Genomic DNA, 25,104 nt, shown 5'->3' with positions numbered 1-25,104 from the left:
GCAAAGAAAGGGCCCAGCTCATGAGCTAACCTCACCTGCCTGCTCTGCATCTGCTTCTTCAGCATGCACTGCACGCCACGGAAATCATATACTCAGTGTTTGCATGGATACCTAGGAACCCTGGGCAGAAGTGATTGTAAAGAGGCATGTAGTTTAAAATTTCATTAAAGAAATGGCTATAATACAATCGCAAGTCACTCGATTCACTGGAGGCTGAACGTTGCTAAGGAAAGTTATGAGCCTCCCCCTGCAAATAATCTTATCTACCTGCAACAGCCGTTTGACAATGTTTTTATTCAGCACATGTACGAGCTCAGTCAGGTGATCCTTGAAGAGTTTAAAACAAAGAACATAGCAAAATGTAAAAGGCCTCAGCAAACCAGGTAAAATGCTGCTAAGAGGCTCTTCTAGCTACACCTCATGCCCAGTCTTCTTCTCAGGAGCCTTTCTGCAGGAGATGGAAAGGCAATCTGCTCCCCAAGAGCTGAGCAGGATGGATGATGGATTGATGGCTCGCGCTGCAAAATCAATTTGCTTCATTCTGCACAAGTGTTAATTTGGCTCTGGGGGAGGGGGAAGGGAAAAAGAAAAAAAAAAAAGCAGAATGGGAGGCAAGGAAAATGCCTGAATGTTAGATTAGGCCAACTCCTCAGCTAGAAAATCTAGATTAAATTAAGCATTCCTGCGAATTTGTAATAGAGGAACAAATGGCTCCCATCTGGAAGCTCAGCAAATTAACTTGGATCCTGGTTAAGAAGACAGCAGCAGAGCCTGCTTCCAGAAATGTAAATATGCAGTGTGCATTTGCAATCCAATCACAGGCTAAAAATGTAAAGCAACTCAGAGTGGAAATCTGATTTGGTGTCTACCCTCTTAATGGGAAATAAAACAAGAACTCACTGTAGACACAGCAATCTGGACTCAATCCTCCTGCTCAGAGAGATGCTGCAAGATGAGTGTGCAGCAAGGAATCCTTCAGCTGCTTTGGACTGCAGCTCCTGCTGGGATTGGCTTTTCTCCCTTGTGCCCTGCTTCTCCATCTCCTTTTCCACCTCATATCTCTGGCCACACTGTTTTCAGTTCTCTGTTTTCACTTTCACCACTTTATTTGGTCCTTGTTAGAGTATTTGAGCTCCTCATTGCTTGAGGTGTTTCCTTTTGGTTTTCTGGTAAGATATGAAATGCCCTCAGTGTGCAGACAGAGAACTCACCCAGGGGCTCAAGAACAGAGCTAAATTTGGCTCAGAACAGGACAGCCCCTGTGCCAGCAGGGGGGAGCAGCCCAGGGAGATGAAGCAGAGAAAGCAGGAGCCTGTTTTAGATGCTCCCTGGAGGTGCCCACATCCCTCTGGGCTGCAGGGAGCCTGCAGAGACCAGGCTGAGCCTCCTCACACCATCCCCAGGAGCCTGCTTTCAACCCCACAAAAGGAAGGAAAAGCCATTACAAGTTAATGTCATCCATATGGTTCAAGAACTGATACTGCAAGGGAAGTTTTAGGATGTTCTGCCCCCAGAAAGCGTGCATGGAAAAAGGATGTTTCTCAGTGGAGGAGGTACGGCCGTCTGTGATCACAGCAGGCATGGCTGAGATTTTTAAACTAAAGGAAAAAAAAATCCTCTAGAGAGAGGATAATCAGGAAAATCAGTTAATTCCCACATCTGGTTTTAATAAACAGACGGGGAGATTGGTAAATGTGGACAAAAAAGCACATAGTGTCATCTAAACTTTGGAGAACAAAGAGCACATTAACATCAACAGCGGCAGTCAGATAGGATGGAGGATAATTAGGCAGATGATGAGTAAGAAACAAGAGCAGGCATTAACATACTGATACTGGGAGCCAGGGCAATACAGCAGAAGAGCCAGCAATGAAAAGCCAGGAAGCAGAAGTGGACATTTAGGAGAAGCGCCCAGGAGAGGAGAGCAGGAGGAACATGAGAGCCCCACAGTGCTCATGTGGGACTGCACAGCAGAACACAAGGCCACAGGGAGATAAAAGTGCCAGTAGGGTCACAAACTGGGGAACTGCAACTGTCCCAAATGTTAAAGCAAAGAACATAATGTTAAGAACTGACCACAGGTATTCTCGGAAGCAGCAGGCAGTGGGTTTAGTCCTCCAGCTGCTGAAGTAGAACAGGGTGATGCTAATTCAGATACTGCAAGTGGCTGTAAGTGCTCACAGAAAGTAACTCACACAAGCATGGACCAATGGGTTAAGTAAGCAGAAGGAAACCCTGACTGGAAACACAGTCATTAACATTTTCAATTTTCAATAAGCTTTGAGGAGTCCAAGGAAGTTAGTACGGAAGTAAGCTGGGTAGAATTGTAAGGAGCTTCACGTATCCTTGCAGTAAAGATGAAAATATGAAAAGAAAAGAAACCAGCTGGTATCCCAAGCTAAGTGGGGGAGACTTGCTGGGAACAATTCTCAATCTGACTAACTAAATACTCACCAAAACAGGGATACTGGGACTCATCAAAGTGCCTACGAGGAACACAAAGGAACACAGCAAAGACAGCTGTGTCACAGTGGTTGGGAAGCCAAGGGGTAAAGAGAAATTGCCAAAATCAAGCTGAATTAGATCATGCCAATGAAAATAAAGAGCAAAGACCAAAATGTTCTTCAGCGATACAAATAAAAAAAAAAGAAGCAAACTTGGCTGATGCTTCTACAACTGAAAGCACCAGAAGAGAGAGGAGTTTTGCTGTCGCTGCATCAGGATGGCAAACAGCAGGTGGAAAGAAAAAACCCACAACGCTGACAAAAAAAAACCCAAACCTTTAGAACAGCCTGTAAGTTCACCCTGAAAGTGGGGCAGTTTCCTACCAGGGAGGGAGGTGAGACATCTCCCAACACAACAAGCACCCAGCGAGGACCCCCTTGGATTCTGGATTGGAAGTCCACTTCCGCCCCCCGCAGCAGCACTGGGCTGATCATGCCACAAGCATGGCTAGTAAAAGCTGCTCTTTCCAGCAGTGCTGACCACACTCACAGAGCGACTGACACAACAGGTTGCTGAAAGAGTCTCTTGATGCACGGAGAAAAACCTTAAAAAATAAGATTAAACGAGATTAATTGCCACCTGTGGCTTCATCCCTCGGCACCCACAGACAGGACTGCTATTGGTGCTCTCCTCAGTGTCTTCACATCCCGTCTCTGACCTCGGCAGTGCATCCCCTGCCTGATCCCTTTGGCAGGAGCTGCAGAGGCTCCCACACCTGGCAGCCCAGAGCAGGTGTTTATTTCTGGCTGCCACTAATCTGATCTCTTTGGGGACAGGCACAAAAGGCAGACCAAACCCAGCCTAGCTGTTGTGGGGTAAGAGCAGTATAGCTCACATTTACTTACTTAAATTTGATAGCAAATAGGCTAAGATTACAAACAAGCTTTGCCCTGAATAACCCAATTGTCACACAGGTGTCTGCCTGGAGCTCATCTCCCCAATTTTGATACCTGAGCAGAAGCCAATTGCATCATTGATAAGCAGTGTCAGGACTCTTTTCCTCTGCCACATGGAATCAAGAGAAAGGCATTTCATTTACCTGAGAGAGCTGCCTCTTCTTGGGATTAAACCAAAAACCACAGCATGAAATGGGTGTAAAACCTCCAGCACTGAAGTGTCACCATCAGAGCACAGGGCTGCCTTTAGGGAAACGGACAATATCCCTAGCAAAGAGCTGCAGTTCTGCCACAGAGCAGCACCAATTTCTTTGCACGAGTGCTGCTGTGTAGCTGCACCAAGGCAGTGCTCAACCACACTGCTGGCGCTGGCCACGTGGCTGCAGGTCATTGGGAGTCACAGCCTGCACAACAACACTGCTCCCACCACACAGACCTATTCTTGTCCAGCTTACCAGGAAAACAAGATGGGTGTTGCTGGAAGAACAGCAACCAGAATAACTTGAGGAAAGGGTAAGAAGCTATATGAGTAACTGTGTGACTTATGCCCAGCTCCTCTGCTGCTCACCACCTCCCAGCCAGCTCGACTGGGTGTAGACTGAATGTATCACTGCTATTCCAAGTAATGAAAAACAGCTTAACCTTCAACCTGCCAAATGCTCCGGGGACATCTCCAACAGAATGACAATTAAAACCAGAGCTAGCACATATGCAAGTCTCTAGCGTGAGCAGACATGAGGCTTTTCTGAGTCAGTTGTTCTGATGCAATGCAATAAGTAGCGCTGTGACTTGGAGCTGCAAAAATGTTAAAAACGTACAAGTTTCCAGAATGCATAAGAAACCAAACTGAAGCCTTTTCTGCAGCCTTACAGTTAGTTCTGCCTTGCCTTCTGTCTCACAAATCATTGCACTGCAGAGCGTTTAGCCACCTTCCTACATCCAGCTGTGCCCATCACCAAGCGCTGGGCAGTGCTCTCTGCTGGAGACCTGCTGAGGGCAAAGTCAAGATGTAAGCAGCTATCTCTGTTTAAGGGCTATTTCAGGCTGTACAAAGATGACTGACGAGGATCTTCACATGTTCTGCATGATAGCAGCAGCTAACAATGAAGAGCACTTGTGACCTCCCATCAACAAAGGCTCTTGGCATCTTTACTGACTCAGATGAAACATGTACCTAAGTGCACAAATAAATCCATCCGACCCCATGATAATTGAAGTACATGCCCAAAATAAAATAGGAGATTGAATGTTCTTCTGGCTCGGGGCATATTTCAAACCCCTTTCATTATATGCTTTCCAGTGCAAGAAAGCATGATGCTGAGAAAAGTATACTGGAAGAGAACCAGGCTACAAACCATGATTTGTTTCACTGACAGCGTTTTATCTTTGCATCACACTTGCAGGGAAAGAACAGCAGCAAAAAGGCTCAAAATTTATTTCAAAGACACTCATGCACTGGCTGCCTGCTGGCAGATTAATCATTTATTGCCCACTTAGCATAAATGTAATTGTTTTGGAATTCATTCAGACTGCAAAATTATAAGAGGGCATAGTGACTCGAGTAAAATCTGACTCTTTGTTTTATATCTGCTTCAGACATGTTCTCTCTGCTACAGAAAGAACCAACTTCGAGGAAAAAAAAGGCTCATAGGTGAAAGTTGATCGATCACCCAGATGCAACTCCAGCCCAACCCCTTCAGATCTCTCCAAGAGATGCCATTTATAGAAACCGCTTCTAATGAGGAAATCTTAAGGCCAGGGAGGCAAACCCAAGGGCAACCAGCATCAATCTTTATAGATTATGAATGACCGTTTGCTCTTTTGCTTTGGTAATTGTGTTTCCCCTTACAACTCCAGTCTCTGTGCTCCACCTTCTTCCACAAACTCCTGCTGCTGGGCTATGGTAGCCAATGCTGGGTTACAGAGCAGTCACCATGTGAAAACCACTTCATCTTCCCTTCAACTCACCCTGCCAGGGTCAGCCTAAAATTTAGCAGCTCCAAAAACACCCTTCAACATGCAGGGACACCTCCTTCTTACCTGCCAGGTGATATTTGCCAGGAGCTCTGTTGCGAAGGAGCATTTAGCTTAGAAAAGAAAAACAGGGTGCTGGTCCAAATAGTAAACAGTACACTTTTAAAAAGGGCAACAAGCCCAAGAAAATCACTTTCTTCAAAATAAATAGATGGACGGATAGATAGGCAGACAGACAAAAGCTAATCCTCCCAAGTGGTCCTGAGAAACCTATCTCATTGGAAGTAATTCCAGAGAAGCCTCCCTTGGAGGCTGAGCATCTGTGCCTGCAGCACCTGGGGTACTGAAACGGGTTGCTGCCCTTGCATAGAGCATCTCATAACCTTGTGTTATGGGAAGGGTGTTAAAAGCTTAACCACGTGGGGGAAGGGAGGACAGCTGCCCATCTCTGTGATGAGAGAAGTGATGCTAAAAAAAAACAGAGTGCAGAAAGCCACAGTGCTTCAAAGAATTCTCCAAACTAAGCTGCAGCTGAGCTTGCACGCACAGATCTGCATCTCACGGACAGGAGACAGTGACACCAGAGGAATGAAGTAAACAGCCATTTGCACAACTTTCCAAAACAGTCAGAAAATGGTAGCTTTGGTGGGGTGAAGCAATGGGGTTCAACAGACGTTTTCACAGCATCACGTTTGCATTTAGGGACAATGAATGAAAAAAAAAAGTCAGCCTTGTAGACAGCCAGTCTCCTCACCCTGACTCAGGGCCAGCCACATCCCATCTCTGCAGCAGCACAGCCTGCAGAGGCATTAGCAGTAATTAAGAAAAGCCAACTGCAGTGAAATGCCGGGCTGCCGTAAGAGAAACGTGTGCTGCTCGGGTAGAGATCCTTTGCTCTGTTTTCCACTTCTGGTAGGCTGACATGGCACATCCCTTACACACCACTCCTAAGGTGTCCCCTGGTCATTCCTCCACCTTGATCGATGTCAGCAAACCCCAGGCAGGACCCTGAGCAGCACTTATCCCAGCGGCTCTCCAGGAGGCCACTAAGGACATCACGTGTGGTTGCTGTGCAGATGTGTGCTCTTCCGAACTGCCAAACAACTTTCCAAAGTGCAATTTGCTGTCAGCTCACAAAAAGCATGAATTGGAGAACAGCTGATCTGCAGTGATTTTCCTTAAGCAGTAACTGGATATACATAGAGCAGTTTTGTGGGGAGAGGAAGGACAGGGGAATTGGTTGCTTTGTGCCCTTTCTCTCCAGGTCCCATATATAGCTCCAAGCAACTTGTGCAGCTCGCTGTAAGATTAGTTGGCTCGTCCAGGCAGACAAGGGTAGACCCTTAAGACGTTTAAGTGATTTGGGGCAGGATGATCATCTGTCTCCTCCCTGACCACAATTAACTGTTCCATGTCCCTCATCACGCTGGGGAGGATGGCTCAGGGCAGCAACTGAGGCTGAGCACCTGGGTCTGCAGGAATGGGCTCCCTGCAGCATGACGAGCAGCATCCCTCCTCCCTCAGCATCCAGGGCTTTGAATCAATGCTCCTATAATGCAGACATGCCGCTTCTCCCTTTTGCTTATTCCACCCAGAGTTCAGTGGTGCAAACAGAAGGGAAATTAGGCAACAAAGCCCGGTGGTGGGCTAATAAATCATATCGCGGATCTGCACTCAGCTGGTTGCAAAGAACATGACAAACCTAAAACAGCCTGCAAATTTCTAAAATTAAATGGTTCTTGGTGTTAGAAAGGTCAGCCATCTGCTCAAATGTTCATGTTCTTGTTAATTTAACCTTTCTTCTTCCACTCTCCTCTCCTGACTCCTCAGAAAGGAGAAAATACCACCTAAGTCACAGCAGTTATCTTTCCTCTTCCAGAAAGCTCTACACACAGAAAACACATTTTTGGCTAGGGCAGACCACAAAGCAAGGGTTAGAACCAAAGTGGTGGAAAGAAGCACTATGTTAAAACCTACAGAAAGCCTGGACTGCACGTGGCATTCAGGAGACAACTCGCACGGTGCTGAAATCTGCACCCAGTGTCTCAGGATACTTCTTGTCCCTCCCTTCCAATCTCTACTCAGTCTTGCAGGGCTCCTAGAGAAACCTAACATCCCATGTTAAATGGTCATCTCCCAGCATGGAGAGCTTCCAAGTAAAATACAGCTGGTCTCCGTGGATTTCATATATGTATGTAATGGGATTGTTTGCTGAAAGTTATCTATATATAAATATGCATATTTGTAAATATATATATATAGTTTGCATGTTTAAAAATAAAAGCATCTGGAGTTTCTCAGCAAGTAAGGCCAGCCCAAGGCTGAAGCTGGGTTTACAAGGAGATTAGTGGGCTCCGAGCTGCATAGGATATGAAGAGATATGAAGAACCAGATTCTGCTCAGCATACTCTCACAGTCAGAGTTATTCTCTCTTTTCCTCTATTCCATGTAATAGAAGGAAAAAAAAAACAACAAAAAGATGACAAGTTCTGATCAAGCTGAAGAACAAAGGGTGCAGGGATATGGAGCCCAAACATGTTATTTCCAGGAAGAGGCCAAGGCTGGGTAGGGGAAAGGAAAAGTTGTGAAAGCAGATGGCTGATAAAGAGTTGGCCTTCTGCAACCACCAAACACTCCTGAAATGCCTCTTCAAGGAACTGGCCAACATGCTTCAGTTGGTGGGGAGCACTCCTCCATTGGGATCCCCCTGATGCAAAGGAGAAAGCAATACCTGCATCCTAACACCTCCAGCTCTAGGCTGGGAACGATGGCTTCAGAGCAGACAGGGCGACACGCTGCTTTATTGTGTAACATTCTGAAGCAGCAGGAGCTGAAATGAGATTTTGATGGAGATATTTGGATAAAATTCTGTATAGTAGAGGCATTGTACAGAACTACCTACTGGGTTAAACACAGCTGAGTTTGGATGGAGAAAACACCCCCCACGCTGGCTTGAAAATCCAGCCAGGAACAGGTGTGAATACTTGGCATCGCAGGTGGCTTAATTTGGGGGAATGATGAGGAATGCATTATCCAGAATTGTTGCCATTCATCATTTTCTAACACCTCCAGCTTAAAACCTAGCAGAAGCTCAGCAGCCTGACCTCTGGGAAGAATGTAAAAGCACTGCTACAGCACCAAAACCAAAATATTTTCCTGTTTTTAAAAGTCAACAGGACCTGTATCATTTGAAGAACAGTGGCCTAAGGGAATTGGTTTCACTGCAAAACTGTTTAGGCATCTGCCATTAGTTTAAAAGCCCATTTTTGCTTAATGACTGCAGTTTCACATGCTCCCAATGCCATGCATTATAACTGTCATCCCATAACCTCAGATTTATGAAAGCATCCCGCAGCATCATTGTACTCAGGAGTCTGCTGACATTCCCATTATTAAACCAATTCTTGCAGGTTTGTACTTGCATTTAGACCTAATAAACCCTGGATCCTGCCTGGATGTGGAGGAACAGGCGCTCCCACAGAGGCTGATCTATCCCTGCTCCCACTGTGCCATGGGGTGTCCTGGGCTGCAGGCAGAGCCATCATCACCCCAAGCACCTTACAGAGCATGGGAGGCTGAAGGAAGAAGGAAGCTTGAGATGCAATGGGAAATAAAAGTCAAAATTGACCTGTGATTAGCCGAAAACAGAATGATTCCCTCATCATGATGTGAAGGATGAAGAACATGAGAAAGCCATAAACTGTCCTATTAGGTTAGGGTGCAGAAAAAGCATTTGGATGGAAGTGAATGCGACCACAGAGCTTGGAGCTGTCTGGAAATGGCTGAAGAAGCAGACAGCCTGGAAAAATCAAAAATCAAACTCTTTTTCTTTGAGATCCTGCCTGTAGCTCAAGAGAACAATCTACAGTCATTTTGCAGGTACTCCACAAAATTGAGTTGCCAGCTCTGGAACATCTTTTGTACACACTACCATCCCTCAGTCCTCAATTCAGTTGTCATTTTACAGGTAAATTCATCTCCCACTCTCTTTATAGTGGGGAAGAGGGACCATTCAATCCTCTTACCCGACTGTCTGAGTGAGGAGCGGAGTTTATCAAAAACAACTAGAACACAAACCCAAGCAAAACAAAAGGAAAAAGCTCTTTTCCTCAGATTCAAAATACTTAGAAAACACACAAACTCAGTGAAGGTACCCACAGTGCATTCTGAAAACAATTTGTTCGAGCTGCTGCATGCTGAAGTTTCTATTTTCACACTCCTGCATTAACATAGCCATTGTGCTTCTTATTAGAGTTAAAATATTTCATCATAATTCAGAAAGAAGATATTTTAACTTAGAAAGAGACCTAAAAACAAACTGCCTTCATGATTCAAGTATAAATGATGATATATAATTACCTATTCTGACATATAGGTAGTACACAACAGACAATGAAAGATGATGGATGCAGTTTAATACATGCCTTAATGCTGATGTTTCATGAAATAATGGTAGTCCCAAATGCTAAACACAGGCTAAAAGTAGAAGGAGTAAAACAAATTGGGGGATGTTTTTCTTTTAAAGGGATAATTACATTAGGTAGGTCAAGACTTCAAGACGGGAGGGTGTTTCAGCCTTTACTTCAAGAAATCTTTCAGTCAGTGTTTAGAAACGTCTCCCTGCCTTCATGCCTGGCTGTTCTTAAATCCAGGATGTACCCCAAGTCAAAATTATTCACTTTATTTTATTACAGCCAATCCGACAGCTTACGTTCACCAACCTTACATGCCACAAAACAGGTCAGATTTTACCAGCTGGCTCCCATACTTGCCTCAACAGCTCACCATTAGCAGGAACAGAGCCGAAAGGCTTTGTAAGAAGGGCTCCAATAGAAAACTTCCAGCATCCTCATGACCTACAACTGTCAAACACACCTTCCAACAGGCACACTGCATTGCCCAGTCAGCACTACGAAACACTACAGCCACAATGACCATCATTTTAGAAATGTATGCAGTAGCAATTATGTAGTTATTGAAAGGACAGGCATTTCTGTATATGACTAACGAGGAAGATGTAAATGTTCTCCTTCTTTGCAGATGAAGGCTTGAAGGGGGCAGAAATACTTGTACATGCGCATGGCAGTACGGCACAAAGGGACATGGCTCAGTGCTGGGACTCAGTAGGTCAGGTTGACGGTTGGATTTGATCTTGAAAGGCTTTTCCAGTACAGATGGTTCTGTTTTTTTGATGTCCTGAATCCCTTTGCATACTTATGTGGGTGCATCCTTTCAGAGTTGGAGACAACAGTGCCAGCTCACAGTAGCTTTTCCCAGTGTTTGCCTGCTGTGCTCTTAACCAGAAATGAGGAAACTAATTTTGATCAGCTCCAGAGTGTGAATATTTGCTCCAGTTCAGAAAAACCAGGCCTTGCTTCTTACTGCTTTCTCCTTCCAATAAAGGCCAAACACAGCAAAACACAGGAAAACAGAGCAGCTCTGCAGTGGTTTGGGTGCTGTCTGCCTGACCAGCGGGAACCCAGATGGACGGATGTGCTGCCTGTAGATAGCACTGACTGCACCCTCAGGCTAACCTCAACAGTAGGACATGCATTTCTATTGGCTTTATTAGAGCTAAAGCTGCAGCAGGATGATAAAAGGAGATGCCAAATTTCAGTGTGTTTTACAGATGGGGCAGAGCTGGCCCCAAAGCCAGCAAGGCAAAGAGATGTGGGCAGCACAAGAATGGCACCCACAAGAATTAGTTGCTGGAATTGGTTGGTCAACCGTGAGAGCATGGATCCTGTTCTACCACCTGTCCTTCCTACATCAGACACCTCCTCCTTGAAAAGAACAACGTGGCCAGGTCTGAATGGATAGCTCTTTTCCAATTTTGGCAAGCAAGGCTTTTCCCAGCAAGGACTACAAGCCAACACGCCCTCATATTTTATTCTAAGCTTGGACAACATGACTGAGGTCACAAGAAAATCAAAAATTTAATGATGCACTTTAAAGAAAGAAATGTAGGGAAAAAAAAAAAAAAAAGATGTGCTGAGCTCATGACTAATCTTTGCAGCTCTTGGTATGGGTAGGATTTGCACAGCCATGTTGATTTTTTATAAAAATAGTAAATCGTATTATCCCCATGCTGCAAGACCAAAGATTCGCAATGATACCTTAATACAGATTAAATAAAAATAGCACTACCTGAGTCAATCTGAGGATGATAATGCTTTGTAATCCTGCACTATTAGAGGATGAACATTTGTATAGCAGTGAATCAACATGAGATACTCGCATGAGGAGATGCTCCTTTTCCCTTGCTGAACAGTGACGTTTATACGAAGTGCAGAAGGTGAGGGGTGGTTGTAGGAGGCACAGCACACAGAGGGGAAGACAGAGCTATTAAGGGATAGCTCTATAATAATACGTATATAATATGCATAAAATAATAACACCATTTTTTAAGGCTGCGCCCCACTATCTTCCAGTTCTGAAATCCTGGCTAACTCGTTAAGCCTGCTTTTAATTTTTTCCCTGTTGCTGTAAAGATTCAAGTAAAATCTTTGAATTTTCAAAGTTCTTGCAAACTGGGCAATCATGGTGCCTGTGAGAGCTCAGAATCTTCCGATTCATTCATAAAAACAAAAATAGATGAATAGCAGTGCTGCACATTCATTGTGTTTTTTTCCTTAATATCCTTGAATGGGCAAACCGTACACATTAGAAGCAATACAACACAGAAATGCCTCAACAGTGAAAATGCTAATAAAATCCATTTATAACAGAACCTAGAAGAACAGAAAGCTTTAAATATCACTTTTTAATGCTGGTTGCAGGAAGAGGAGAAAAATGTAAGCTTTGATTGGTGACACATTTTAAGCCTAATAAATTCTTCTCAATTATGTTATTACATAAGCGACTCACACAAAGATACTTCACTTGCTATTGTGCTCCCCATTTGTGCTTTTTTAAGACAAGTTTTCCAATTCACTGCACATTTGTTCTTCCCTGCTGCAGTATATTGGTGCGTATCGCAGACATCTGGCCCTCACGGCCTGCTGCAGAAAGTTTTATCAAACTGGGGAAAGGTAAGAGAACAAGGTAATGCCAGTGAAGGGTCTCCCCTTCCATAGCAGGAGAAACCAGGGGGCTTTCCAAGGCAGTAGCACAGAGGATGTCCATAAAAAAGGGAGAATAGCCTCAACTCCCCCTAGCCTCCTTCACTCCCTCCTCCTTCTCTTCCCAGGTGAAGGAGGAGGTCCCTGTGCTGGAGATCTTGCATACCAACAGCAGAGAGGTCACCCCAGCCCTGATCTATATGACAGGAGTATTCCCCAAAACACCCAAGCACCAATTGCAAGAGCACTCAAATTTCCATGGCAAGATGCAGGCAGTCCCCAGGCACCTCCAAGAGCCCAAATTCCAATGCTCCATGAGACCTCCATTCAAGGAGGTGCTACCTTCCCCCAGAAACAAGGCTTGCACAGGTTTCAGCTCTGTTTCCAGTTTGAAAATCACAGAATGAAAGAATCATTTGAGTTGGAAGGAACTCTTACAGAGCATCTAGTCCAACTCCCCTGCAATGAACAGGGATACCATCAGCTCCATCAGGTTGCTCAGAGCGCCATCCAGCCTGACCTTGGGTGTCTCTATGGATGGGGCATCCACCACCTCTCTGGAAACCTATGCCAGTGCCTCATAAAACGTTCCTCTAAGCTAGTTGAATAGGACAGATCTTTGGTGGCAAAAATTTTCAATTCTCTACTTTAAGATGGAAGTCTTGATGTCCTTGCTGGTGCTGATCTTGATGTCCCATCCTGGACTATTGCTCAGAGCCCCATTTCAGCTATAGAGTCCCATGCCCATGCAAATAACAAGCAGTTTTGGCCGTTCCTCAACCCATTCCACATCCCATCTTCCCTCTCCTGCACACATCTTTGTTTCCCATTTGCTGCCACCATGTAGAAAAGCATATGGCTTTAGCCACTGAATTCATGCCCCAGATGGAAAAGACCCCCATGCAGAGTTCACCCAATGCCACTGCTGGGGTACCACTATCCTGCTGGCACCCAGGATACACAGCCTCCTAGCAGAACCAGCAGGGCTCCAATTTTGCTGTCCTGCTCAGAGTGGCCCCAGTTCAACATGCTCTCATCACATGCAGTCTCTGGCTGGGACAGTGCCTGTGCCCAGAGCTGCTTATCTGCTTACAGGCAGCACTGCAGCTAAGGAGCTTGCTCCATCACAGCCTGTGGTACCCCATCAGGAGAGCACTGAAGCACACACTCCAACACCCCATCCTGGCTGAGGCCACCACACTAAAGCACCCAGCTGAAGATGAGGCTCCCAACACCCACCTCAGTGGCTACTGTGTGCACTCTCCACCCCAAGAGTACTCACTGTGAGTGAGATCCAAGCTACTGCCAGGCACTTTCCTGTTTGTGCTCCCCTTGCTCTGAAGCCACCCCCACACCACAGACCACATGCTGTAATTTGAAAGTTGCCCAGTGGCCTCAGCACTTCAAGCCTATCTGTCTGCCCATCTCTCACCACTCATGCCATAAACTTCCAAACAGAAACTGCTGCATGTCCTAGAATTACCTTAATATTGCCATGGACCATTTAAATTCCCAAATCAAAATAAATAACATATCTGAACTTTAAAGGCAAAGAGAAACACAGACCATAACACCCCAAAGCTTCAAATTCTGTTTGCAAAAGTCCACGTTTCACGAAGACCACAGGGCTTTCATGCTTTTGAGAGCGCTATCCAAAGGGATAATGCAGGAGAAAAAACAGTAACTATGCTAAGTCTATTTTGGAGTATTAGCAAGTTCTGTACCTATCAGCAATATAAGTGTCACCTCAAATCGCAGCAAAAGAAAACCCAATGCAAGTTCAATTGAAACTGGCAGTAGGAAATTACCCAGCCTTTAAGACACAGTGTTACAGCCAGCAGCCCCATGCTCCCCTCTGCCCTCAGGAAGAAAGTTTGATTCATCTTTCAACATCTCAAAAAGATCAACTGATGATTCAGGTCTCAATATAGTAATTATTAGTGCAAATAGCACACAGGTTTATAATGAAGATTCATGGCAGCTGCAGGGGTGGGAGACAGGAGAAGTTCGTAAGCTATTACTCACATGAACATTTGCAAAAGGCGCATGGGATTCGTAACTTGGCTCTGTAAGACTCGTGTTATAAGGATGTACGCCTCAGTAGGAATGTCAGGGATTAACGGAGCTCCCCTCACAAAAAATACCAAAAGTACCAAAAGCATAGATAACAGCATTTATTAAGTAAGGGATAATTTGCTGATTAAAGATGTAATTGGAAACAAATAAATTTAAAGGAGTAATAAATAAAAGTAATTGTTTTCTGGCCAAAAGGAACGCATACTTAAGGTGGAAATCAGCTCAGTATAGCATACCATTCCCCAGCAACTCCCCTGCCACATCTCAACCATATGCTGTACAGACACAGCAGTCAGCCTGGCATCATCCGTGGGGAAAGGCACCTTACCTATTGAAAATACATTTATTTAAAAGATGGAGAAATCCATTAAAGGCTTTGGACACTCAGCTGTGGTTCATTAGTTAGTCTGTACACACAAGATCTCTAATAGCTTGTATCCTGTGCACTAGGGAAATGCAACTAAAGAATAAACTTCCTGAGCAATTAATGCATAATGATATAATTTTGTTAATCTCATTGGAAAGAATCTAGAATTGAAAGAGGAAACAGGGTGTGGATTTCTCTAGAAACAACAAATGCAAACAGCAAAGGGTGCTGCAGGCAGCATGGCAGGGGCAGTGCTGGCAGAGGCCGGCTGCAGGGAGGAACAGAGAAGTGCCCAGCACCCAAGTTGGCTCCCCGGCTGCCAGTGTTTCTGATCAACCCCGTGCTCCTGTGGGTCTTTTCTGATTTCATGTTTCATTTACTTACAAATAAGAACCTAATGAAGTGCAGACAAATGAAATACACGGAAGCTTTGGGTACGCGCCAGGGCAGAACCGGTCACACGCGGCAGAGATTAGCACGAGTTATGCAGGTCATCTGAACCACTGGAAATTGCATTCCTTCAGATTAACACAGATGGTCAGAACAAAAGGGAGAAAAAGGACAAGGCTGTTCCTCAACACGGAAAACACTGCCTGCTGGGCTGCGCAGGCTTTCTGTGCAAAATCCAGCTACAGACTTTCCATGATTTAAGTCAAATATTTAAGAAAATATAAAATTTATTTAACTTATCGAGTCTCAGCAAGCTGGTGCAAAGGTAAAGCCTCCCATTTGATGGCAACCTCATATTCAAAGTTTAGCCTGCCAGCTCTCAACACAAGCTGAGACAATGCACGTTCGTGCACCAGCTGCCCTATCATTCCCATGTAACGTACAGCTCAAAAGAAGCAGGATCTGGGAAGTACTCACCACCTATCTTGGAACCTCTTCAGGAAAAGTCCACAGAGCTCAATTGCCTGAAGGAGAAAACAAAACAAACATGCTTTACATCACAGCTTTCTTCTAAGGGACAGCCTTCCTTCTTTTTGGCCTCCTCTCCACAAACAAATTTTCCCAGTTGAAATCAGAATTTGTCTTAACATATGAAAGCTCTGCTACAGCTCTTGCTCTAAATTGAGCGACTACTACTACTTCATCCTCTGCATTTGCTTCTGATTATTTGTCCTGAAAGAGAAATCAAAACCCATGTTGAAAAACATAGAGATTTCTCTTGAATTTGGACAGTGATCTCTTTTGGCATTCAAAAATCCGCCGAAACCATCCCTCCTGCCTTACACCTTTTTGTAAAACTCACTTCCAAAATAAGCAAGAGTCAACTTCAAATTGCATCAAAATGCCGTGGTGGAAAGGTTTGCTTGGTTTATGCCTTAGAATACTGCTATGCCAACATCCAAAAACAGGAGAAACAGCACTAGAATATGACAAAGCCTGTTCCAAGATTTCTGGAGCCATTAAGCATTGCTTTCAAAGGGTAGAAATCAGTTCTCTATCAGTTGAGCATGATACTCAAAAAAACAGAGTATAATAATAACATGCATCCCTTCAGTATCTGCCAGCTCCGAATGCCAAGGTTCATCAGCACTTAGAGTCACAGACAAGAGCCCAAGGAGCGAGCTCACCCGCTCCTGCGATTCATAATCTCTCAAAGTCTGTGGATTAGGAAATCAAAAATGATAAGAAATTAGGAAACTAACTTGCTCCACTTCCCATCCTCCCCCAGAACTGCCCACAATTCACCCTGTTGCTCCTTGCCTCCAGCCCAGTGCTCCAGATGCTGCAATCCCACAGCTCTGCAATGAAATCTTCACAGTGCTCCATCCCAAAGTAACGTAGTTGGTCTTCCCAACAAAAAAAAAAAACCCAGCCACAGAGATCCCAGATAGCAACAAGCCATCCGACAGTCACCTCCAGCACGCTACAAGGGGGAATTCCTCCCTTTTGTGATTACGTTCAAACCCTTCCACCGCACCCTGAAGTATCCCTACTGCCAATTCATTCACCAGGGGTAACCACAAGCCTAGGTCAACACCTCCAGTACAAACAACAAACCTTCCAAATTCAGATTCTGATTGTGTCCAAAGATTTGGAATCTCCCTCCTCCCAAGCACTAGTCATTTTCCCCACTGTGACACTACCTGTTGAATCTCAACCAGTATTTTATCAAAAGCATCAGTTACAATGCTGATAAATTGACTGACCAAGCCATTAGGCCCATTTCTGCAACCCCCTACCAACAACTTATGGAGACTGACCACACATAACTTGACCATGTAATGGACAGAAGCCAAGACACAGCACATCTTTGCACCATCCATAAGGAAAGAGTTTCACCAAAATTCTTCTTCTCCAGCTTCCTTCCGAGAACACCAGTGGCAGAAAGCCAGCTAAGATCAAAGCACATGGTATCATCTGCTCTCTTGCTATCCACACAACTGGTTGCCCTGCTATCAAAGGAAATTAGCATGTCTGACACGATTTGTTCCAGACTAATCCACGCTGCCTGTTACTCATAAGCACCCGGAAGATGCTTAGGTGGGAAATAATTTATTAACTTCCAGGAAAATACTGTAATAAAAGTCAGACTGTACTGTAATTCCATCTCCTCCCATTTAAAACATTAGCACTATATTTTTCCTTTTACATCGTTACGGAAACTCCCGTAATTTTCTACAAGTTTTCAAAAATAATCACCAAGGAGAAACTGAAACACGCCGAAGTCAAGCAGGCAGCTGAAATCAGGCTCATACACAAACCATCAGAAGAAGACAATTGTCACGAGGTGCCCTCTGCCCCGACCACCTGCAGTGCCGACTGAGCGGCTCCGGCCAAAGACCCGACTCTGCTGCACAAGTCCTCCCAGCAGCTGGGGACTGTGTTATACAAGGCCCAGAGAATTTGGAAAGAAAAATAAAGAAGGAAAAGAAGCCCACACCCTTTATATGAGTGCTCCCTGATTGGTTCTTGTCCTATTTTATGCCACCAATCTTCCCTCTTTGGTGCAGATGTTAACTCCATCAGTCTTCTGCTCACAGGAAGGAAGATCAGGACTCTACTAAAGTTTCCATTACTCCCAAGATCACCAGGCAGGAACTCACAATTGTGAACTGGCAGCAATGCAGGCATTTAAACAGATAATTTTAGCCTCAACATCTTCTTGGAAGAAAACCTATTATCCTCGTTTTTTACAGGAACAGACATTAAGCGTTTCAGGCTGCTGACTAGCAATGGAACCCAATGGAACCCAATGGAAAGACAACATCAGAACCAAACTGGGTCACCAGCAAAAGAGGAAATGCAAACCAGAAGCGCTTCTCATCCCTGTTCTATGGCACTGGTACAAATTATCGTGCCTTCCCCATGCGTGTCACATTCAGGAGACCTTACAGAACAGCACAACAAGATGATCTGGCTGTAGTTATATGGTTAATAAAACAAAAAGCCATTTCCCAGTCCTCAGCTATATTCCTGCATTCCAAAACTTTTAGGAAAAAAAAAAAAACAAAAACAAAACAAACCTTGCCTATACTCTTACAATTATCCAAACCTTTTGCTCCAGCCTGAGGAGTAGAGGGTAACTGGCCAGCACATGTTAATCTCCATGTTAACAGCACAAGAAGTATTCAAATCCACTGCCAATTAAAAGTAAGGTATAATTGAATTAGCAGAAGCAACTTATGGCAGAAATTCAATTACAAAGCAGAATTAAAGGAAGAGATGTCAGTAACTTCTGGAGGCTGGGCAGGAAGAGGTGAGTGCATCAATTTACTATTTTCAGAGCTGTTAGCAGAAAGCTTAAGGAAGAGATGCATTCAAAGAACAATTTGTAAAGACTTTCCTCAAAAAAAGAGCTTCACTGATGGATGAGAGAAATGAAGGTGACAAATGCTTCTTTTGTCTCATTTTCCAAGGTGATTTAAACCCCTTTCCATTGCGCCATGTCATAGACATTAAGTGTAGTTTCTCTGTACACAATGGAGAAGCCTCAAGTGTTGCTGGCGCTTCTCATTCTCTAAGGGCTGCCCTTTCACCCTGCTCCATCCCAGTCTCCACTTATTTCCCTCAGGCTGATATTTCTCTTGATCACTCCCAATGCCGACTACCAGTAAGGCCCTCCCACACTTCCAAAGTCCAGCTTTCATAACTGCACTAGGTCAAATGAATACTGTTAGTGACACTGCCGTGCTTGTGAATGGTGCAACCTGTCTGCAAACCCTGTGTGCAGCTCTGGAAATAAATCCCAACGCTAGATGCTGCCTGTGCTTTGTTAGCAACGCTTCCTCGCTACAATTTCTTTTTCATCTGGAATCTGCTATTTCACAAAAATGTGGCCTTTTTTCCACTTTTTCTTACCCATGGCACAAAGAAACTCTCAGAGGGATGTATCCTCCAGGTTGCTTTGTTTTCCTCAAGGCCTTTCAATGAGGGAAGAGGCATCAGGCATTCCCCTGTCTGTCAGAGGATTTTCACTCCCCAGGCTCATTTCCAGCTCGCCTAAATCCAGGGGATCACTCGCATCGCTTGGCACGCCTGTGGCTCCCAGCTAGCCTGGTGCAGGTTAATTCTTTCTAGTTCCTGGGCAGGTTTTGCAGCCCTCACCATATTCTATGCTGCTACAGCTACAGACCTAGGCTAATTTAAAAGCTAATTCAAGTCTTCTCTTCAACATCCTGTTCTGACTGTGGTGCAGGTACACCTCAAGCTGTATGTCCCCTGAGGGGCTAGTAGTGCTTAGACAGATGTCTTGTGTTTCAGCAGATTCAAGCACCATCCCTACTTTCTCTGCTTTGAATGCTGCCCGTAGTACCTCTCCTATAACTACCTCACCTCAGCAATATGCCTACAACAGCCCCAGAAGTGCACAATAATCCAAGCACTGAATGGGAAGCAGATGTACAGGTTCTCAAGGAGTATCACAGAAGCATCTGATTAAGTCAGGGATTGAATTTCACTCCCTCAGGTCACTGGCCCAGCTGCAACTCCATCACAGAATCATAGATAGAGTCACAGAATCATTGAGGATGGAATAGACCACTAAGATCATCTAGTTCAATCCATCTCTACCATGCCCACTGACCACATCCCTCAGTGCCACATCTCCACGGATCTTGAGCACCTCCAGGGATGGCGACTCCACCACCTCCCCAGGCAGCCTGTGCCACCGCCTCACCACTCTTTCTGAGAAGAAACGTTTCCTAACATCCAACCTGAATCTCCCCTGGTGTAACTTCAGGCCTCTCATCCTAGCTTCAGTAGCAGAATCCATAGGTCCTAGACCTGCTTCAGCAGTCACTATGAACAGAAAACACATCTCAACTTGCACACATCAACCTGGACACATGCACTGGGGCAAACGGGGCCACACAACCCAAAACTCTAGATTCAATCCCTCAATTTTCATGGTGAAATTTTAGGAAATAAGCCATGCCATCATACTCTGTTGCATACCTGCCATGCCGATGTGCTATTATCAGAGTAGACACATTTCCCAGGTAATACAAAGAGCTTGCACCTAAACTGGTAGAAGATAAAGTTCAGAGTAAGTGTTGCACCATCTCCAAAAACCGGCACTCTGAGCATCCCCAAAGGTTTATTTATTGAAGACAGCTTCACCGGAGTGGTTAAAGTGAAGAACAGCCTGAAGCGTGTGGTACAAGAATCTTATCTTTGGCTGATGCTGTCACAACACAAACAATTACAGAAAACAACAGGGGAACCAACAGAAACAGAAAAATACCCAAGCAAAGGGAAAACTTGCATGCCAACAAACGCCACAGGCTGCATGGCACTGGATCCATCTCACCGGAGGCAGCCACAATTCTCCTGGCTTCAGAGGAGCTCTGCTCACTTCAGCCAAAAGCTGAAGATTGCATTTTTTTTGTATTATGTGTCACATTTGGCTTACGTACATCCTGCCAGGGACTCTCACAAGCTGGCTGAGAAACACAGGCCACCGGGGATGACTGTACCCACTTCAGAGCGGTGAGGATGCCATACAAACATCTCCACCCAAGTTAAGCGAGTAATCAATATTTGCAGCCCAGTTTCACACAAGCAGAGCTACTTCGCTTATTAATCACAGCCCAAACTTGAGTTCTACATAAACAACTAAAAGGAAAGCATAATGGCATAAGGAAGCTTTATAAATTTGAGGGCAAGCAAACAATGGTGAAGAGGGCTTTCTCAGGGCCAGGGCTTCATACTGGACACCAAACTGGGTAAGTTGATGTTATCACATACACCTGATTATTACAAAGTAAAACATGGAAGTTCACATACTGCACTCAGTTTCGATAGAAGCTGTGTATGTGTAAAAGGAGAGAAGTATGGAAATGTAGTATTCTGACTAAACACATTAAATTTTATTAATTCTAATTTAAAGTGTCAGAACAAGGTGAACTATTTGCAATTAAGTATTTTTCCCTTACTGAACTGCAGGGTTTCTTTTTTTCCAGAAAGACTAGTGACTGATGCCACACGCTGCCAGGTCAGGCTCAGGCACACACGATTTAAAAGGATACAGGCAGCTGAGGCCAGAACAGTGCCCGTTATTTATTCTATTTCCTCTCTTCAACTTTTTCCCAGTACAGTTAACAAAATTATGTCACTGCACATTCACTGCCCAGGAAGTTTATCTCTCTCTTCCCCTTTCAGTCCTCCTTTTCATTTGCATTTCCTTGCTTCACAGGATGCTCTAAACTAAACATTATATTCAAGTTACACGATACAGACTGGGGAGGAATGGAGCAACAAGGGGAGGTCGTGGGAAGGGAGGTAGCTGCCTAGCAAATCTTAATTTAGCAGATACAGAGGGCACAGTGTCAACTGCTTTTTATTAAAAGGAGATTGCAAATTTGCATCTGCTAAGGTTATCAGGTAGAAGGACACAACAGAGCAGTAGTTGAAAGAATTCAGTTTCCAAGGACTGAATGAAGCACGAATGTACTAAAAAATAAAACTACAGTGATGAGTGCTGTTATGGCACCAGGAAGCTGCTGCAAGTAACATTAACCCTCTCTGTATATTAAGACTATTTTATGCCACATGAAAACGTGGATTCCCTGCACTCTCCGGCTGCAGAATATGCTGCTGAATTTAAAATGAGTTCATCACAAACTAGTGTTCCTGGACAGATCATTTATTCATTAAAAAAATTACACATTCTTGCCTTTATAATTACAAAGGGGAAAACATCTTGAAAGCAAAGCAACAGAACAAGGCTCTAGTTTCCTCCTAACCCTCCAGAGAGCTGGGAAAGCAGCATTAAGAGCAAAAGTGCCTGTTCAATCACTGCTTTACAGACTGTAAAATATCAGCCAAAGTTGAGGCTGATGGGCTTCCTTGCTTGCTTTCAGCCCTTGCAATCTGTATGTGGCACAAGGCACTGGTGACACCACTCTCTGGAGCCATGGGGACACTGAAGTTACACCACTGGAAGTCCCTTCTTTCTGTAGTAGGGTGGCACTAACGGTGCCTTTGTGGAAGCCATGACCGATATGAAACTTGGCACATGAAGCAGACTAATGGGCATGGCACAGATGCTGTCACACACCCAGGTGACAGTGAGCCACATGCCTGCTCCTATCGCAGTCTCTCCACACACAGGTCAGAAGATGAAGAGCAAGCTCACATGGAGAGTGATAGACACAGTCCTACCTCTGGTGATACATCAAGGCCGGGATGTGTTGTCTTTCCATACAATTGCTGTTACACTAGCACACACGCTTGTTTAAAGTCCCTGAGGAGACTTTAATATTAGTCTGCTAAGCCTATATGTGTACAGCTCAACCTGCAAAAGAACAATAGAACTGGTTTTGCAAAGCTTTAATGAAACCCCCTTGAGCAAATAACGTAGAACTTTTTTTTTATATAATTAATGTACCTCACCACGAAGTGTAAAACATCAGTGGGGTCAAGAAAGAGGCCCACAAGACCCCAGTGCCAGCCATGGGACATGCATCTGAGAACAAGGCTGGACAACAAGAAGCAGCCAAATCCCAAACTCCCACTACAGGTGGCCTTGGTTGTGAAGCACCCAGAAACAGGGAGACAAGGGCCACACCAACTGTCAAGGCAGAAGATCATAGAATCACAGAGGTTGAAAAAGACCTTGAAGATCATCAAGTCCAACCTCCAGCCCATCCCCACCATGCCCACTGACCACATCCCTCAGTGCCACATCTCCACAGTTCTTGAACACCTCCAGAGACTGACTCCACCACCTCCCTGGGCAGCCTGTGCCAGTGCCTCACCAGTTTTTTGAGAAGAAATGTTTCCTAATACACAGACTGAACCTCCACTGGCACAGCTTGAGGCCATTCCCTCTTGCTCTATTACTATTATCTGGAAAAAGAGGCTCATCCTCTCCTTGCCAGAACCTTCTTCCAAGGGGCAGTTGTAGAGAGCAGTAAGATCTCCCCTGAGAGAACTCCTCTTATCTAGATTTAGTAATCCAAGTTAGTTTGGACTCTTGACTGTGTCCTGTAGCAAGCTAGAGCTCTGGAAATGGCAAAATCAAAGCTGTCTTTCTTTTTACTCCCATAAAAATCAGCACTTGATAAATGCACTTGTCGCTGGTGCTCTCAGCTTGTAATGGCGTACTTCACTGAGAGGACAAGCCTTCTGGCAAGCAGCAGCATGCCCTGCAACAGCTTGCTGACAATCCCAGCTGGAGGCGATGAAAGACACAGGCAAGTGTCAAGAGAGCCAAGAGTGCAGCAGGCACCTTTAGCGATGCTAAGAGGTTTGAATGTGGCAAAACCTGCCTGCAGCGAACCATTTTGGCACGGTGTTCCCTGTTGGTGGCTTCTGAGGACCCAATAGGACCTCAGCAGATGTCAGCCATGACAAAAGGACAGGTCCTTCAGTGCCACCAGGACTGGGGCCTGGCTGTGCATGCTGGGCTGCAGCATCAAGACAGCCCTGCAGAGCAGGAGAAGAGGGCTGGGGGGAGGTTCAAGCTGAAGAGCAATCCTCCCTCACCCTGCGCGTCACGTGAGGGAAAGGCAGCTCTCATAATGGCACATAATGGTGAGGTTTACGAACAAACGCCATTTTAAGAACTATGACATGAGGAGAATAGAAAGCTGTGGCAGGAGGCTTCAGAGCTCACTCTCATTTGCTTTCAGACCATTACCACAGCTCCAATTACCCTCAGCTGGAAGGAAACCCAATTTCCATTAAAAACAAACAAAAAAAAACCACCATAATAAGCTTCCGATATATCCTCTGACAATCAGAGCAAGCCCCAGCTCAGCCTGGCAGAATGGCTTCCCACAGCCTGAGCGTGGGTCCAGCCACAGTCCCTAAGAAAGCCAAGGGAAAGGAGCTGACAAGGCCTTTCCATCTCAGTGGGTTTGCTCCAAATCAAGCCTAAGCTGAGAGGAACAAGGCTCTTGTGTTTGCTGTGGGCTCTGAGGAACTGGGCTCCTTGCAGTGCTAGGTTTGGCTCATCACCCCACCGGGCCTTGCTCTGCTGCAGGATGCAGCCCCCTAGGTGTTATTGCACAAAGACAGGAGGGAGGGCTGATGCAAAAACTCCTGTTCATTTATGTCGATATGGCTTTCGGACTGGTCACAAAAGGTGACTGAAGCATCTGCATTTCCAACCACAAACCTCACATACTTTAGCTCAGGAACAATAAAACTCAGTGCAGTGGAAATCAAAGCAGTGCCTAATCACTGAGAGCTTTTATGCTGATTCCACTTTATTCTCTCGACTGTACAGTAACTGTAGCCATCTCTTCACAAGAATATTAGAAGGACAAATAGCAGCAAGAGGAAATTAAACCAAGCAGTGACACAAAACGGACGAATCATTTCAGAAGACGCTTGCGCTGCAAGCTGGAGGCAACAGCAGGAGCAAAAGAGGCGACAGCAGGAGCTTGCTCCAGGCTGCGCTTTGGGAGCGTTTCGAGATGCAGCAGCCACGATGCAGTGAGCCAGACAGCTCCTTCCAGGCTGCTGCTTCCAAGCCAAAGTTTTAAGTTGCTGTGTTCTCTTCAGCTCTGATGGAGGGGATAAAGGTTTTTCCAGCGTCTTCTAATAGACTTAACAGATGTTGCTCCAAGGCCCTTTCCTAAGTACCATGAAGTACTCTTGCTTTCTGTATGTTTGCTTTCAATCACGCAGTTTAATAACTGAGCTCCATGCTGCTGGAGATGCACACCCAGCATCCTCCCCGCTCAGCGCTGCTGCCAGCTTGCAGACTGCTGCCCTTGCCCATTGAGAAGCTTTGTTCTAAGAAATGCAAAATGATACCCTCTGAGAA

At 45.0% G+C, this 25,104-nt stretch overlaps 1 protein-coding gene across 4 annotated transcripts in view; it reads right to left on the bottom strand.

Moving 5' to 3' along the window:
* HPCAL1 (hippocalcin like 1) overlaps positions 1–25,104 on the bottom strand; it is a 51,749-nt gene that overhangs the window by 22,100 nt on the left and 4,545 nt on the right. For 2 of the 4 annotated variants that reach the window (XM_031611180.2, XM_031611179.2), the window contains exon 2: positions 15,747–15,793. The exons of the other annotated variants lie outside the window; for them this stretch is intronic. The gene's annotated coding sequence lies outside the window, so the exon portion shown is untranslated. The remainder of the gene's footprint in view (positions 1–15,746; positions 15,794–25,104) is intronic. 4 annotated transcript variants of the gene reach the window in all.

Source organism: Phasianus colchicus, chromosome 2, assembly GCF_987193195.1.
Source record: "Phasianus colchicus chromosome 2, bPhaCol1.hap1.1, whole genome shotgun sequence".
NCBI classification, from domain to species: Eukaryota; Metazoa; Chordata; class Aves; order Galliformes; family Phasianidae; genus Phasianus; species Phasianus colchicus.
This window is presented reverse-complemented; position numbering and strand designations above follow the sequence as displayed.